Consider the following 13,317-nt stretch of genomic DNA (forward strand, 5'->3'; position numbering starts at 1 on the left):
ACAAGCAGCTAAATAAATTAGGTGTACACAACACAATTTAACAACACTGAAAAACTTAAGCTAATTGTTATTTAAAAAACACTATGCTCAACACTTGCAATATACACAAACTTTTATAGAACACATGGAATATTTAACAAATGGGTTATATGCTGGGCTAAAAAAAAAGTCTTTGCAATCTCAAAGGATTAAAATTATATCCATTCTTCTCACTCTAGTAGAATTAAGCTATTAACAAAATGATAATTAGGATATCTCCAAATGCTTGAAGATTAAGCAGTATAATTCTAAATAGCCCATGGATCAAGAAGAGGTCACAACAAAAAAAAAACCAAAACATTTTGAATTAAGTAATAGTTGATATGGACTGAACATTTGTGCCCCTCCGCAAAATTTATGTTAAAATCAAAGCCACACTTTGAGAAAACAAAACAATGAAAGAGTAGGGATGGATAAATTCATAGTTTACAAAAGACTGGCCAGGATCATCCATGATGACTTTGGCCTTGTTGAGGGACTCATGAAACCAGTCCATGCCATCACTGCCACCCAGAAGACTGTGGGTGGCTCCACGGGAAACTGTGGTATGATGGCCAAAGGAGCTGCCCAATGCACAATCCCTGCATCTACTGGTGCTGCCAAGCTGTGGGAATCCCTGAGCTGAATGAGAAACTCACTGGCATGGCCCTCCAACTTTCTCTGCCCCTGTTGTGTTGGTCATGGATCTGACCTGCCATCTGGAGACAGCTGCCAAATATGACATCAAGAAGGTGGGGAAGCAGGCATCAGAGAGCCTGATAAAGGGCTCCCTGGGCTACATTGAGGACCAAGTTGTCTCCTGCATCATTGACATCCACTCTTCCACCTTCAAAGCCGGGGTTCGCATCGCTCTCAGCCATCACTTGGTCAAGCTCATTTCCTGTTATTACGATGAATGTGGCTACGGCAACAGGGCAGTAAGCAGTAAAAGCCTCCTGGACCACCATCCTCAGCAAGAGTATGAGAGGAAGAGAGAAGCTGTTGGGAAGTCCCTGCCACAATTCAACCCCCCAAAATACTAAGAGTCTTCTGTCCTCAACACAGTTCCTATCCCAGACTCTTATCAGGTACCAGAAAAAAAAAGTACACTGTAGCCAGCCCCGCCCCCTCCACCCCTTGCCACCCTGCAAAAGAAACACTTAATGATGGATGGATAGATGGAGAGTTAGGAGTTAGAGTAGATATGCTAAAATGTTAATAGCAGAATCTAGGGGACAGATATATAAAAATTAACTGTAAAATATTTCATTTTTCTATGTGTGATAATTTTCACACTAAAATGTTGGGAGCAGAGCTTATTAAAAGATGGGACTCATAATGAAATACAGGTAGCAAGTTCGTGGGAATCAAGTTACAACAGTGTTAAAGCAAACTGCAAGGTAATGTGAGAATTAATTACACATATGGACTAGGTCTGTTTACACATCATCATCATCTAAAGACTTAATTGAGTGCTTATCCAGCGTGACCTTTGCTTTAATTCCTGATGGGAAATGATTAAAGAGTATGCCAACAGAAAAACATCAATCAATTGCTACTTAGCACAAGTTAAATACTGTGCATTGAAGACAAAGAAGGTCTTGTACTGCAATTTTTTTCCCAAGTCCAGGATGAGTGCTCACAGAAAAAAAAGATATGGATTACAAACAATTACAAAGTATTGAATAATCTAAGACTGCAAAAGCTTTCTGTCATTCAATCATTTAATTAATTAGACAACTACTTATTAGAAGTTTACTATTTGCTGGCACTCTACAAGATGCTGAGGATTTTTTTTTTGAAGTGGTGAATAAGAAAGTAAAGTAATACCAGCCTTCATGGGGTATCCATTCCAGTGAAGATACAAAGACCAAATAGGTATGTAAAATATATTTCACCTGGTGGTAAGTTCAATGGAGAAAAATAAGGACAGAAACGGAGGTAGGGTGTGCTGGGGTGGAGATGAGACTGGGCTGTAATTCTAAGTAAGACAGACAGTTAGGAAAAGATGTTTCCAGAAATAACTTTGGAGCAAAGACCTGAAGGAGAAAAACAAGTGACCCAGGTAGAAATCTGAGGGAGGAACATTACAGGCAGAGAGATCAACCCCTGTAAAGGCCTTATACTGAGAACATACCCAGTGGGTCCAGGGAACAGCAAGGGGACCAGGAGGCTGGAGCAGAGTGAATGAGGGGAAAGAGGTAGGAGGTGAGAGCAGGGAAGTGGGGTGCAGGCTGGAGGAAACTGTCAGTCCTTGAAGCCCTTGTATAAGTCACTATGGCCAGTGGAGGACTCTCAGCAGAAAAGTGACATGATTTGACTTACATTAAACATTTGTTGGCCATAGGTGCTGTGAAGATGCCAAATGACTAAGGCATCAACCACACACATGACTAATGCCCTGCCGGCGGAGATTCACAAACTCAGAGAACACAGGGCTTACAAACCACAGACCCAGCCTGGGGGAGCTCACTGCCTCTGAGGTGATCGGGGAAGGCTCCGCAGGACATGACTGCACCTGGCAGCTGGGTGAGGCTTTGGCTGGCGAAGGTGAAGGGAGGGCACTACAAAGAAGGACCACCACCTGAGAAGATGCAGGCAGATGAGAATGCACACCACAGCAGGAACTGTGAAACGCAGAGCTTGTGAGCAGTGGCAGAGGGAAGACTGGGGGCATGTGCCATGGGGCGCCACCTCCAGGAAGGTCTTTGTCTTTTTGAATGCTCTTCTAAAAGGCTTGGATCTCAGAGGCGCAGGAAACCATCAGAGTCTATAAGCATAGAACTTGGTCATTAGCTGTGAAATTAACTGGGCAATGAAGTTTCTTTTCTTTGTTTTTTCTTCAATTTTTAAAATAACTTTTAAATTTTTTTAACATTTCCAAATATTTTGTTGTATCTGTCCCATTACCATTTAGTCCGCTTATACCCTCTCCCCCACACAGTCACCACTCTGGTGTCCAAGTCCCTGAGTCCTTTATCCTTTTTGCTCAATCCCTCCACCCCTAACCTTCCTCCCCCCGCAGCTGTTAATTTTTAATTGTGGTAAAAAAAAAAAAAAACAACAACCCCACATAACATAGAATTTATTGCCTTAACCATTTTAAGTGTACAGTTCAGGAGTGATAAGTGTATTCGCGTTATGTGCAATAAATCTTCAAAACATTTATATCTTGCCAAACTAAAATTGTACTCACTAAACAATTCCCCATTACTTTCTTCCCCCAGTTTCTCTCCATCACCATTCTACTTCGCTCTGTGAATTTGAATACTCTATGTACCTTATGTAAGTGGAATCATACAGTATTTTTCTTTCTGTGACTAGTTTATTTTACTTAGCATAATGTCCTCAAGTTTAATCCATGTTGCAGCATGTGACAAAATTTACTTCCTTTTCCAGCCTCAATAATTTCACATTTTGCTCATCCATTCATCTACTGATGGACACTTATGACTAATACTGCTATGAACATGGGTGTGCAGATAACTCTTTTAGATCCTGTTTTCACTTCTTTTGGATATATGCCCACAAGTGGCACTGCTGGATCATGTGGTAATTCTATTTTTAATGATTTGAGGAATCACCATATTGTTTCAATAGCAGCTGCACCATTTCACAATTTACCAACAATGCACAAGCGCAATAGTTTTTCCACATCCTTACCGACACTTGTTATTTTGTTTTTTTGTTTTGTTTTAAATTCTGGCCATTTCTAATGGGTGTGAGATCATATTCTTTGTTTTTAACTGAAACTGTCCCCTCCAATTGTCTTCACCCCTTTGCATTTTAACCATCCCAATTTCTTACACCACGCTGACTTCCAATAACCTCTCTTCTACAGGAGTCCAAGCTGGAAAACGCCAGAGCGGCTGGTCTTTCCTTCCCTTTCACTTCACCGCATTCCCTTTTACTTGCTGATTCATCTATTTATGATCCTGAGCTGATTTATGTTCAGGGGAACTGAGGATAAACTTTGCTTTTTGGCTAGGTTCTGTGAACCTAATATAAATTTTAGCACTACATTTTAACCAAATTTAACCACAAAACACCAGCAACCCAGGCGAGGGAGGCATTTTATTTGTAGTTTCCCTAAAAGTGAAAGTGGAGACCGGTGCCCTCTGGGCACAGCACTAGCTGCGGACGGGAATGTTTTTTGGGTTCTGTAATGATCCTCACTTAAGCCACATTCCATTTTTATTGTTTGACTGTTAAGATGTGTCTCAAGTTGATTAGATAAGTAATTCTAAGCAAGGGTGGAGGAGGAAGATGATAACATTAAAGACTTTTCTCCTTCAGTTCCTGCTCTCTGAAGCTTGCCTTCATCCTGTGAATTTTTCTCAAGGAGATCCATTTAGTAACCACGTCCTTGCCAAGTTTTGTCTCTTGTTTGAAAGTTTTCTGCTTTGAATAAGAAGTCTTTGATTTTTTTTTTTTCCTTCTGCCCTTAATAAAAATTGCTGTAGTTAACTGCCCTGGGCCAAATTCTGCCCTTAGTTACCATTTGTATGGCATTTGTACTGTACACATAAGAAAACTCTGAGGTTGATTCTGTTACAAACTTTTAATAGTAACAACTCACATCTGGAAATTATTTTATAGTGTATAAAATGATTGTATGTACAGCTGAACATTTGATACACACCCAAACCGTGCAATAGATAAGGCAGAAATATTTAGTCCTATTTTATAGGCAAAGTAACTGAGACTCAGAAGGTTGAGTGGCTGGTCCAAGGCAACACAGGTACTGAAGGGACTCAAACTGAGACCTTCTGATTCTTACATCAGTGCTAAGAAGGGTTTTGTTTTGTTTCTGATGATTATGGATTTATAAATACACATACAAAGATAGATTATTATATTATTCCTGTACCATATATGATATGAAAAGTGAGAAAGAAAATATAATTCAGTGAAAGTAACCAATTTATGAAGTGCAAGACAAAGGTCAAAACCTTACAGGAACTCTTTGGAAGAAATATGATAGATTGCAAACTACTCGAGGACAATGACTGAGGTTTATTCACTTTTGCATTTTGGATGATCCCCAGTGCAGCATTTTGTGCTAAGTGAATACCAAAGGAATGAATACAATTACCTGGAGTCCTAGAGGAAGCTTGTCAAGGGTTTGCTAGGAGAACTTAATGAAAGTTTAATGAAAACAGAGCTTAATACAGCAGGACTCATGGACAAAACCAAAATGGGGAAGGATTGAGCAGGAGGGAGGCAGGGAAGGGGCAGGGGAAAGTGGTGGGAAGATAGCAGAGGCAAATGTATGTGGAAAAATAAATTAATTTTTAAAAAACCAAAAAAAAAAAAACCCAAAAATAGAAAGAAAACAGAGTTTAATAAAAAGTTTAATGAATCTTTCTCCCAGAAAAAAAATTTAATGATGCTCTCCCAGGAAAAAACAAAAAAGTCCCAACTAGCTAACTGGGACTTCTGCTTCTCTGCAGCTAGAGAACAGGAAGAGCCTTGGTTTTCTATGACTCTCATTTCACCCACCTGAGGATCGTATGGTCAATAATAGATGTGAAATTGGGTGATCAGTTTGGGCTAAGAATTTCCTCTTTTCCAATCTGTCGTCATTGTTTTGATGTACATAGGGATGTTAATAACCCACTAATTGATCTGAATGGCTGTGGTCATCTGGGGCAGTGCCTGGCCCACAGCAGGCGCTCAATAAATATTATTAAAAGAACGAATGTAGGGTTAACAAAGAGCAGAAAAGAGCACCTGGCCAGCGGAGAGGCCCTGAAGAACGGAGGAGCTGTCCTGTGCACTCTCTTCCCTAACTGCCACTAAAAGTTAAGCTTTCGGTTTGCATAAGCAGCACTTGTCTGTCACCCTCTTCTTCAAACTGATGAAGGGAAAAAGCCCTGGCAACTTGCAACATAAGTGCCTTGGCAAGAGTTTTTTAGAAGGTTGTATGCTAGTTACAGCACCGTGACATCCACTGGTGTTTTGGGGGTTCACTTTTCCAAATATTTATGGGAGTTTATGATGATTAATTTCACAATTCCACTTCTGATAAGGTAAACTGGAAACTTCTAAATGAATTCATAATTCAAATGTTTAAAGGAAATCTGTAAAAATTATTAGGTAGAATAAAAGTAGATATACTTGAGTTAACTAAAGAATTCTTTTATATATTGAATTATCACACCTAAACTTATTGTTTAAGTATATATTTTCTAAGTATATATTTTCTAAGTATATATTTTCATATTTCCAACTTTTTTTAAGTAAGCCTAACCTATATTTTGTAAATGTCACTTAAATCCAGTTAATGGTGCTGTTCAGTTGATCAATGCTCTTACTGATTTTCTGGGTGCTGGGCTTTTTCATTACTGATGGAGGTGTGTTGAAACCTCCGACTATCATAGTGGATATAGCTACTTCTCTTTGCAGCTCTTTCAGCTTTTGCTTCTTGTACGTTTGACCCAGTTGTCAGGTACGTACGTATTATGGACTGTTATGTGTTCTTAAAGAACTGACCTCTTTATCATTATGTAATGCTTCTCTTTATCCATGATAATTTTACTTATTCTGAAGTCTGAAATTACTATGATACTCCAGTTTTCTATTGGTGAGTGTTGGCATAGTATAGCTTTCTCCATCCCTTTATTTTTTGCCTATACCTATCTTTTTACCTAAAGTGAGTTTCTTATTTTTTTCTTTTTTTAAAGTGGCTTTCTCATAGACAACAAATAGTTGGGCCTTATTGTTTAATCCATTCTAACAACCCCTCTTTTTTAATTAGTGTTACTTGGATCATTCACATATAAAGTGACAGATTACTATCTACCATATTTGTAACTATTTTTTCCTTGTTATACTTACTCATTGTTTCTTTTTACATTTTGTTTTCTATTTCTGCTTTCTCTGGTTTTAACTGAGCATTTTATGTGATTCCATTTTCTCTTCTTTCTTAGCATGTCAATTATACTTTTTTTTCAAAAAAAATTTTTACTGGAGGACCTAGAATTTGTAATACATATGTGGAACTAGCCTAAGTCCACTTTCAAATAATGTTATACAGTTTCATGGATAGTGCAGGTAGTTTTTTATAGAGTACTCCTGATTCCTTCCTCCAATCTCTTATAAAATTTCTGTCCTTGATTTCACTTATCAATACATTGTTACTGTTATTACTTTGAATAAACAGTTATCTGTTAGGTAAATTGAGAATTAAAAAATACTATTTTGTTTTACCTTCACTTATTCATTTTCAACATTCTTTCTTTCTTTATGTAGAACTGAGGTTCTGACCTATATCATTTTTCTTCTCTCTGAAGAAATACATCTCTATAGACAGGTCTACTTGTGATGAATTCCCTTGTTGTTGTTAATTGATTTTTTAAAGATTTTATTTATTTCTCTTTAGAGAGAGGGAAAGGGCAGGAGAAAGAGAGGGAGAGAAACATCAATGTGTGAGAGAAAAATCGATAGCTTCCTTCTCGCACACGCCTCTCAACTGGGGACCAGGCCCGCATGCACGTGCCCTGACTGGGAATTGAACAAGCAATCTTTCATTTTGCGGGACAAGGCCCATCCAGCTGAGGCACATTGGCTAGGGCGAATTCCCTCATTTTTGTTTGTCTAAGTCTTTTCTTTTCTCCTTCACTCTTGAAGGATAACATCACTGGGTATGAAATTATAGGTTGGTGGGGTTTCCTTCTCACATTTAAATTATTTCACTACACTCGCTTCTAGCTTGCATGGTTTCTGATGAAAAGTCACATATAATTCCTATTGCTGCTTCTTTTTAAGTAAGATCTATTCCACCCTCCAGCTTCTTTTAAGATTTTCTCTTTGTCTTTGGTTTTTTGCAATTTAGATATGATATTCTTGGTACAGACTTTTGGTATTTATCATGCTTGGTATTCTCTAAGCTTCCTGGATCTGTAGTTTTATGTCTGTCATTAATTTTGAATAATTCTCAACCATGTTAATTCAAATAGTTCTTTTACCCTTTTTGCTCTTTTGTCACCTTCTGCTATTCCAATTATGCATATGTTACACCTTTTGTAATTTCCCCACAGTTCCTGCATATTCTGTTCTGATTTTTTAAAAAAATTTTTTGTTCTCTCGATGTATTAGTTTGGGAAATTTTTATGGACATGCTCATATCTTCAAGTTCACTGATTCTTTTTTTAATTTTTAAATTTATTTATTGACTTTCAGTGAGAAAGAAGAAGGGAGACAGAAACATTGATTTATGCATTCATTGATTGATTCTTCTATGTGCTCTGACTGGAGATCGAACCCACAACTTTGGCATATCAGGATGATATTCTAACCAAATGAGCTATGCAGACAGAGCCATGCTCAGTGATTCTTTTCTCAGCTGTGTCCAGTCTACTGATGAACTCCTCAAAGGCTTTATTCTGTTCACACTTTTGATTTCTAGCATTTTTTTGTTCATTCTTTCTTAAGGTTTCCATTTCTCTGCTTCCCTTACCCATCTATTCTTGCATGTTGTCAACTTTTATTATTAAATCCATTGATATATTAATCATAGCTGTTTCAAATTTCTGAATTCCAAAATCTATATCATATTTGAGTCTAATTTTGAATATTTGTCTCTTCAGACTGTTTGTCTTTTAGCATGCTTACCGTTTTTTGCTTAAAGGGAGACATGATGTTTCAGATAATAAGAACTATAGTCAATAAACTTTACTGTTAATTTGACAAGGAACTGGGCTATGTTTTATGTTTCCTATAGATTGAGGAGCCAGAGACTTCAGTTTCCTCTAGTGTTCTTGTGTTTTTTTCCCTCCTATTTTCTTTGGGTCTTGCATTTCCTTTAGTTGTAACCTACTGTTACTGTGCTGGAACCCCACTGGCTTGATGATAAAATGTGGGAGAGGGGAAGCGCTCTGTAATCTTTAATTAAATCTCAATCTTTCAGTGGGCCTGGATCCCTGAGCTGTGACCTTTGGAAATGTTTCTTATCCTTTTTTCTGCCCCTTAAGGGAAACAGAAGGCTAGAGGGGGTTGTAGTTGACTAATTTCTCTTCTCCCAAGTTGATGAGTCTCTGGTAAATTTGTTATCCTCAGAGAGCAGGACTTTGTTATGGAGAAGATTCTAGGTGATTCTCAAAAAGGTTACTTTTCCCCTCACCCTACCAGAAGTATAAAGGGATCTTTCTCAAAGTTTCATCTTGAGAATTTGGTTGCATTCCTGGAGGAAAAACCCATCAAAGTGTGGGGTCTCCCTAGACTGGGCCCCCTTGGATTTCTCACTGTCAGAATAATCACACTCAGCTTGTAGCAGTTCATAAAAATTACCATTTGAAAATTCCTACCAGTTCATGGTTCTAGCAGCCGCTGTTCCAGATAAGCTAATCTCAGTTATTTTCTGTATTCACATGTCTCTTAAGTTTGCGCTGTGATGTCATTTCTTTCATAGGTTTAAGAAACTGATTTTCAATTTATTCATCTTTTTGTTGTTGTTTTAAAGACAAGAGTGGTAACTTCCAAGAATTTTAAATGTTGGAGCTGAGACTAGACCTCTCCTATATTTTGAAAAACCTGTACTGATCTCTTCTCCCTTCCTTCTGATAGAGTGCTGAGAACACTAAGACAGTAAGTTTCTGAGAAAGATAGACAACTGTTGGAATTCAAGCTGCATCATTCTTAGTCTTCCTGGACCACTTCTGCTCCAGGGGCTGGCCTTGCCTGGGCACGGTTCTACATTTTTGTGTGTCAGGTAACCTCCAGATCCTTGACTCGCCCAGGAAAGATTTCAAAGATGAATTGGAGTGAGAATAAAGCAAGTTTTATTCAGGTAGAGAAAAAGAAAGAGGCCAGGGTGTGGGCACTGCTGTGAAAGAAGTGAAAAGTATGCGTCCGAGTGGATGCAGGCCAACTCAAGAGTGAGCTTGTGAACCCCGGTCAGTTCTTGGAATATTATGTGTTGCCAAGGTGGGGAGGAGGGACTTGTCTTCACGTTTTGTGGAGCTGAATTCTTACTCTGCCTTCTGGTTGGGGGTGGGGGACCTTGTTTCTAACATGGTCCATTCTGAAAGTGCCATGGTCTTTGTTCACCCCCATGCCCTCTTCCAATTGTGGTGTAAGTTTTTATTGTAATGGTATGATGAGCTTTGGGGTCAGTCTCTGGTCAATTTTCCCTCTGTCTTGGATTGGTTTGGTTCTAGCCATTCCTTGTTGGTGACCTCCACAACTGCTGCAGGCGTTTTCTCTTTGATTGCGCTCAGAGATGGGGCTCTGGAGAGAGGATGTGGGCTCCTACTTCTTCCAGTTGTTGGGATTTTCCCCTAATTTCTTTCTATCCTGCCTCATTAGTTCCTAACTTTTTATGCTAAAAACTGTGTGCATGTCAGATACATTCCTCATTCCCTTGACTGGGTTGTAATAGAAGAAAATATTATCAGGAAGAGAGATTTGAACAGACTTCTTTACTCTGCCAAGAATTTCATTTAAGCATGAACAAACAAGCTGAATAAGTCTAGGGCTTCAAAGTCTGCAGAAGAAAAAATGCAGTTTGCCTTGTTGAAAGAGCCATTCATGGAACATATATGAGTTGAGACAAGGGAAGAGGAGCCAAATCAGCTAGATCTCAGTATCTGGCTAAAATCACTTAGATGATAAGCTTACACTGTTTTCACACAGAAAAGTTGCCACTCAGCAATTTCCCTGGTGTCCATGGCAGCCTTGAGCCCAGGGGCACCAGATCTGAAGGAGAACAATGAAAGAGGAAGCTGGAGGGTTTTATCTTGGGTACTTTCACACTTTTCTGTTATTCAGGTTGGCTCTTGCCCCTCTTTTTTTAATTAAAAATTTTTAATTAATTTAAGAGAGAAAGAGACAGCGAGAGAAAGAGATATGAATTTGTTGTTCCGCTTATTTATGCGCTCATTGGTTGACTTTTGTATGTGTCCTAACTGGAGACTGAACCCGCAACTTTGGTGTATTGAGACGATGCTCTAATCAACTGAGTTACCTGGCCGGGGCCCTTTCTCCCCTCCTGATGGCAGTACTTTCTCTTCTGTCTCCTCAAAATATTTAGTACCCAACTTTTGCAAGTCTAGTTCTCAGCTAATGGTCAGTCACAGCAATCTTGACCTTCGTGTTCCCATCACTAATGTATCTCAGAACATGCAAACGTACAACCTTTGCAAGGAGTATTTCAATTTTGACAAGGGGTAACTTATGGTGAAGATGCTTCTACAATAGTAACCTAGGATATGGAGAGTATATTTTTAAGGTAAAGGATCCTACCTGTACCCCTCATACAGCATCTGCAAAAAGAGTATGCCTCTATAACTGCAAACACCTGAATACGGTCCACAGGTACCATACTTCTGTTTGAAACTACTGCCAAATGCAATTTTTCAGAGAATAAATTTCTTTTGTTTTTAAACTAATGTAGAAATTTCTTGGAGAAAAGGGAAAATCATGTAAAAGCCAATGTAGAGTAACTTCTGGTTTTACATTTTTAAATTTTATTTCATTTTTCAAAGCAAAATCCTTCTACATTTGAGGGAAGAAAATTGAATCCAACTTAGTTTTTTGTATGAGGACTTTATTCTCATCTTTGAGTACAGAAAGAACATGACTTTCAAGTTCTGAATGTTAATCCTAGACAAAAGCTCATATTGTAAAGAAAAAAATGAAAACCTTTTATTTTTTATCAGAAAGAATTCTAAGAATTGTTTCATCAGTTGGGAAGAACATTGAGATACTTGTCACCCATGCACCTAGGAGCCAAAACCTGTAATGGTAGGTTTAATCCCAGGCATTTCTTTTTTAGAAGGATAATGTAACTGAACGCAGGTCCAACTGCCTGCTGCCATGAAAGGAAATACTTGAGAGGCAGGTGCTGATGTTAAGGGAAGTGGTTTATCCAAATGCTGGCCATCTAGAAGATGGGACACTCATGGCTCAAAGCCCATCTCCCTAGGAAGATGGGGGACTCTTGTCTCAAAATCCATCCCTACATCTCAGTGGGGAGGGAGAGGGAAACAAAACAAAGAGATCAAGGAAGGGGGTTGAAAAGTTCTCTACGAGCAGACCAGCACAGTTCATTGCCATAAGGCAAGTGATGGTCCAGATGCATCATCCTGGTTTAGGCATCTGGCTTCTCGTCATTCTGGCTTTATGTCATCCTGGCTCCAGAGTCAAAGGTCAGCAAATCTCCCAGAGCTGGGATGCCTAAAGGTCAGTCTGTATCTTCTGAAGCTAGTTCCTAGGATTCTTATACAAACATGCTATTTATCTACAAGGTACATATTAGTCAGAGTCAGCACTTACAGAAACAAAGAATGGTGGGGTGGGTTACAATTTCCCACCATTACAATTTTCCACTGTTACAATAACAGAAAACAAAGGGCAATTCAAGGAGGAGTGAAAAACCTAACAAGATTTCAGAGAGCTAAAATACTAGAAAACATTTTGGATACTAAGAACTTATTTTTAGCTATTTAGTTAGCTGTCATGATGGCAGTCTTGTTAAATTTTAAAATATCCATAAATTCTGAGATATATACTAAATTATCTAAGGATTAAATGTTGTGATATTTGGAATATGCTTTAAAACACTTCAGTTTAAAGAGAAAGAGGAGAGAGATAGGGAGGGAAGGAGAGAGGGAGGAAGGGATAGATGAAAATGTCGACATATGAAATGTCCAAACCCATAGAGAATTTTTATCAGAGTTTATCTGAGTCAGAGTGAATACTTATGCTGGGGTGCAAAATCTCAAATCCTCTGAAGAGTAACAGTTTTGCAGCTTCTTTTATGCATTTGAAATTAAGGAGGGACTATACCAAAGATTACAGGGAATGTGGGGAAAAAAACCCAAAGCAGAGATTGGATTATAGAATAGTTAACAAGATTATGTGCTTTTTTGAGGGTAGCTATAGATTATATCAAAGGTGTGTTAACTCGAAAGCACAGAACAATGGACAGGACTTGCTTTAGGCAAAGATAAACCTTTTACTAAAAAGTTAAATGCCTGGGGTGTGACTACCAACCATGACCTACCCAGTTAGAAATTTATAATCAGATCACTCTGTGAGGTTACTTTTCATAGAACCCAACCCTTTATTTTTGCCCACAGAACAAATGTGACAAAATTGTGGTTTTTGAATCTGCCTGATAGGTATATGGGATATAGTCACTTCCTTGGTTACCATAATACATTACTCTAAATTGGGGATTTAAAACAACAAGAACTCACTCTCTCATAGTTCTGGAGACCAGAAGTTTGAAATCAAGGTATCAGCAAAGCCACATTCCCTCTGGACTCTAGGGGAGAGTTCTTCCTCACCTGTTCT

General features: G+C 38.6%; 1 pseudogene; it reads left to right on the plus strand.

Moving 5' to 3' along the window:
- The first annotated feature begins 448 nt into the window (after nt 1–448).
- Nucleotides 449–1,061, plus strand: LOC129085774 (glyceraldehyde-3-phosphate dehydrogenase-like; annotated as a pseudogene).
- Nucleotides 1,062–13,317: the final 12,256 nt, after the last annotated feature.

The sequence above is a fragment of the Pteronotus mesoamericanus genome, unplaced genomic scaffold (genome assembly GCF_021234165.1).
Source record: "Pteronotus mesoamericanus isolate MK-2021 breed Mesoamerican mustached bat unplaced genomic scaffold, CSHL_Meso_final scaffold_31, whole genome shotgun sequence".
NCBI classification, from domain to species: Eukaryota; Metazoa; Chordata; class Mammalia; order Chiroptera; family Mormoopidae; genus Pteronotus; species Pteronotus mesoamericanus.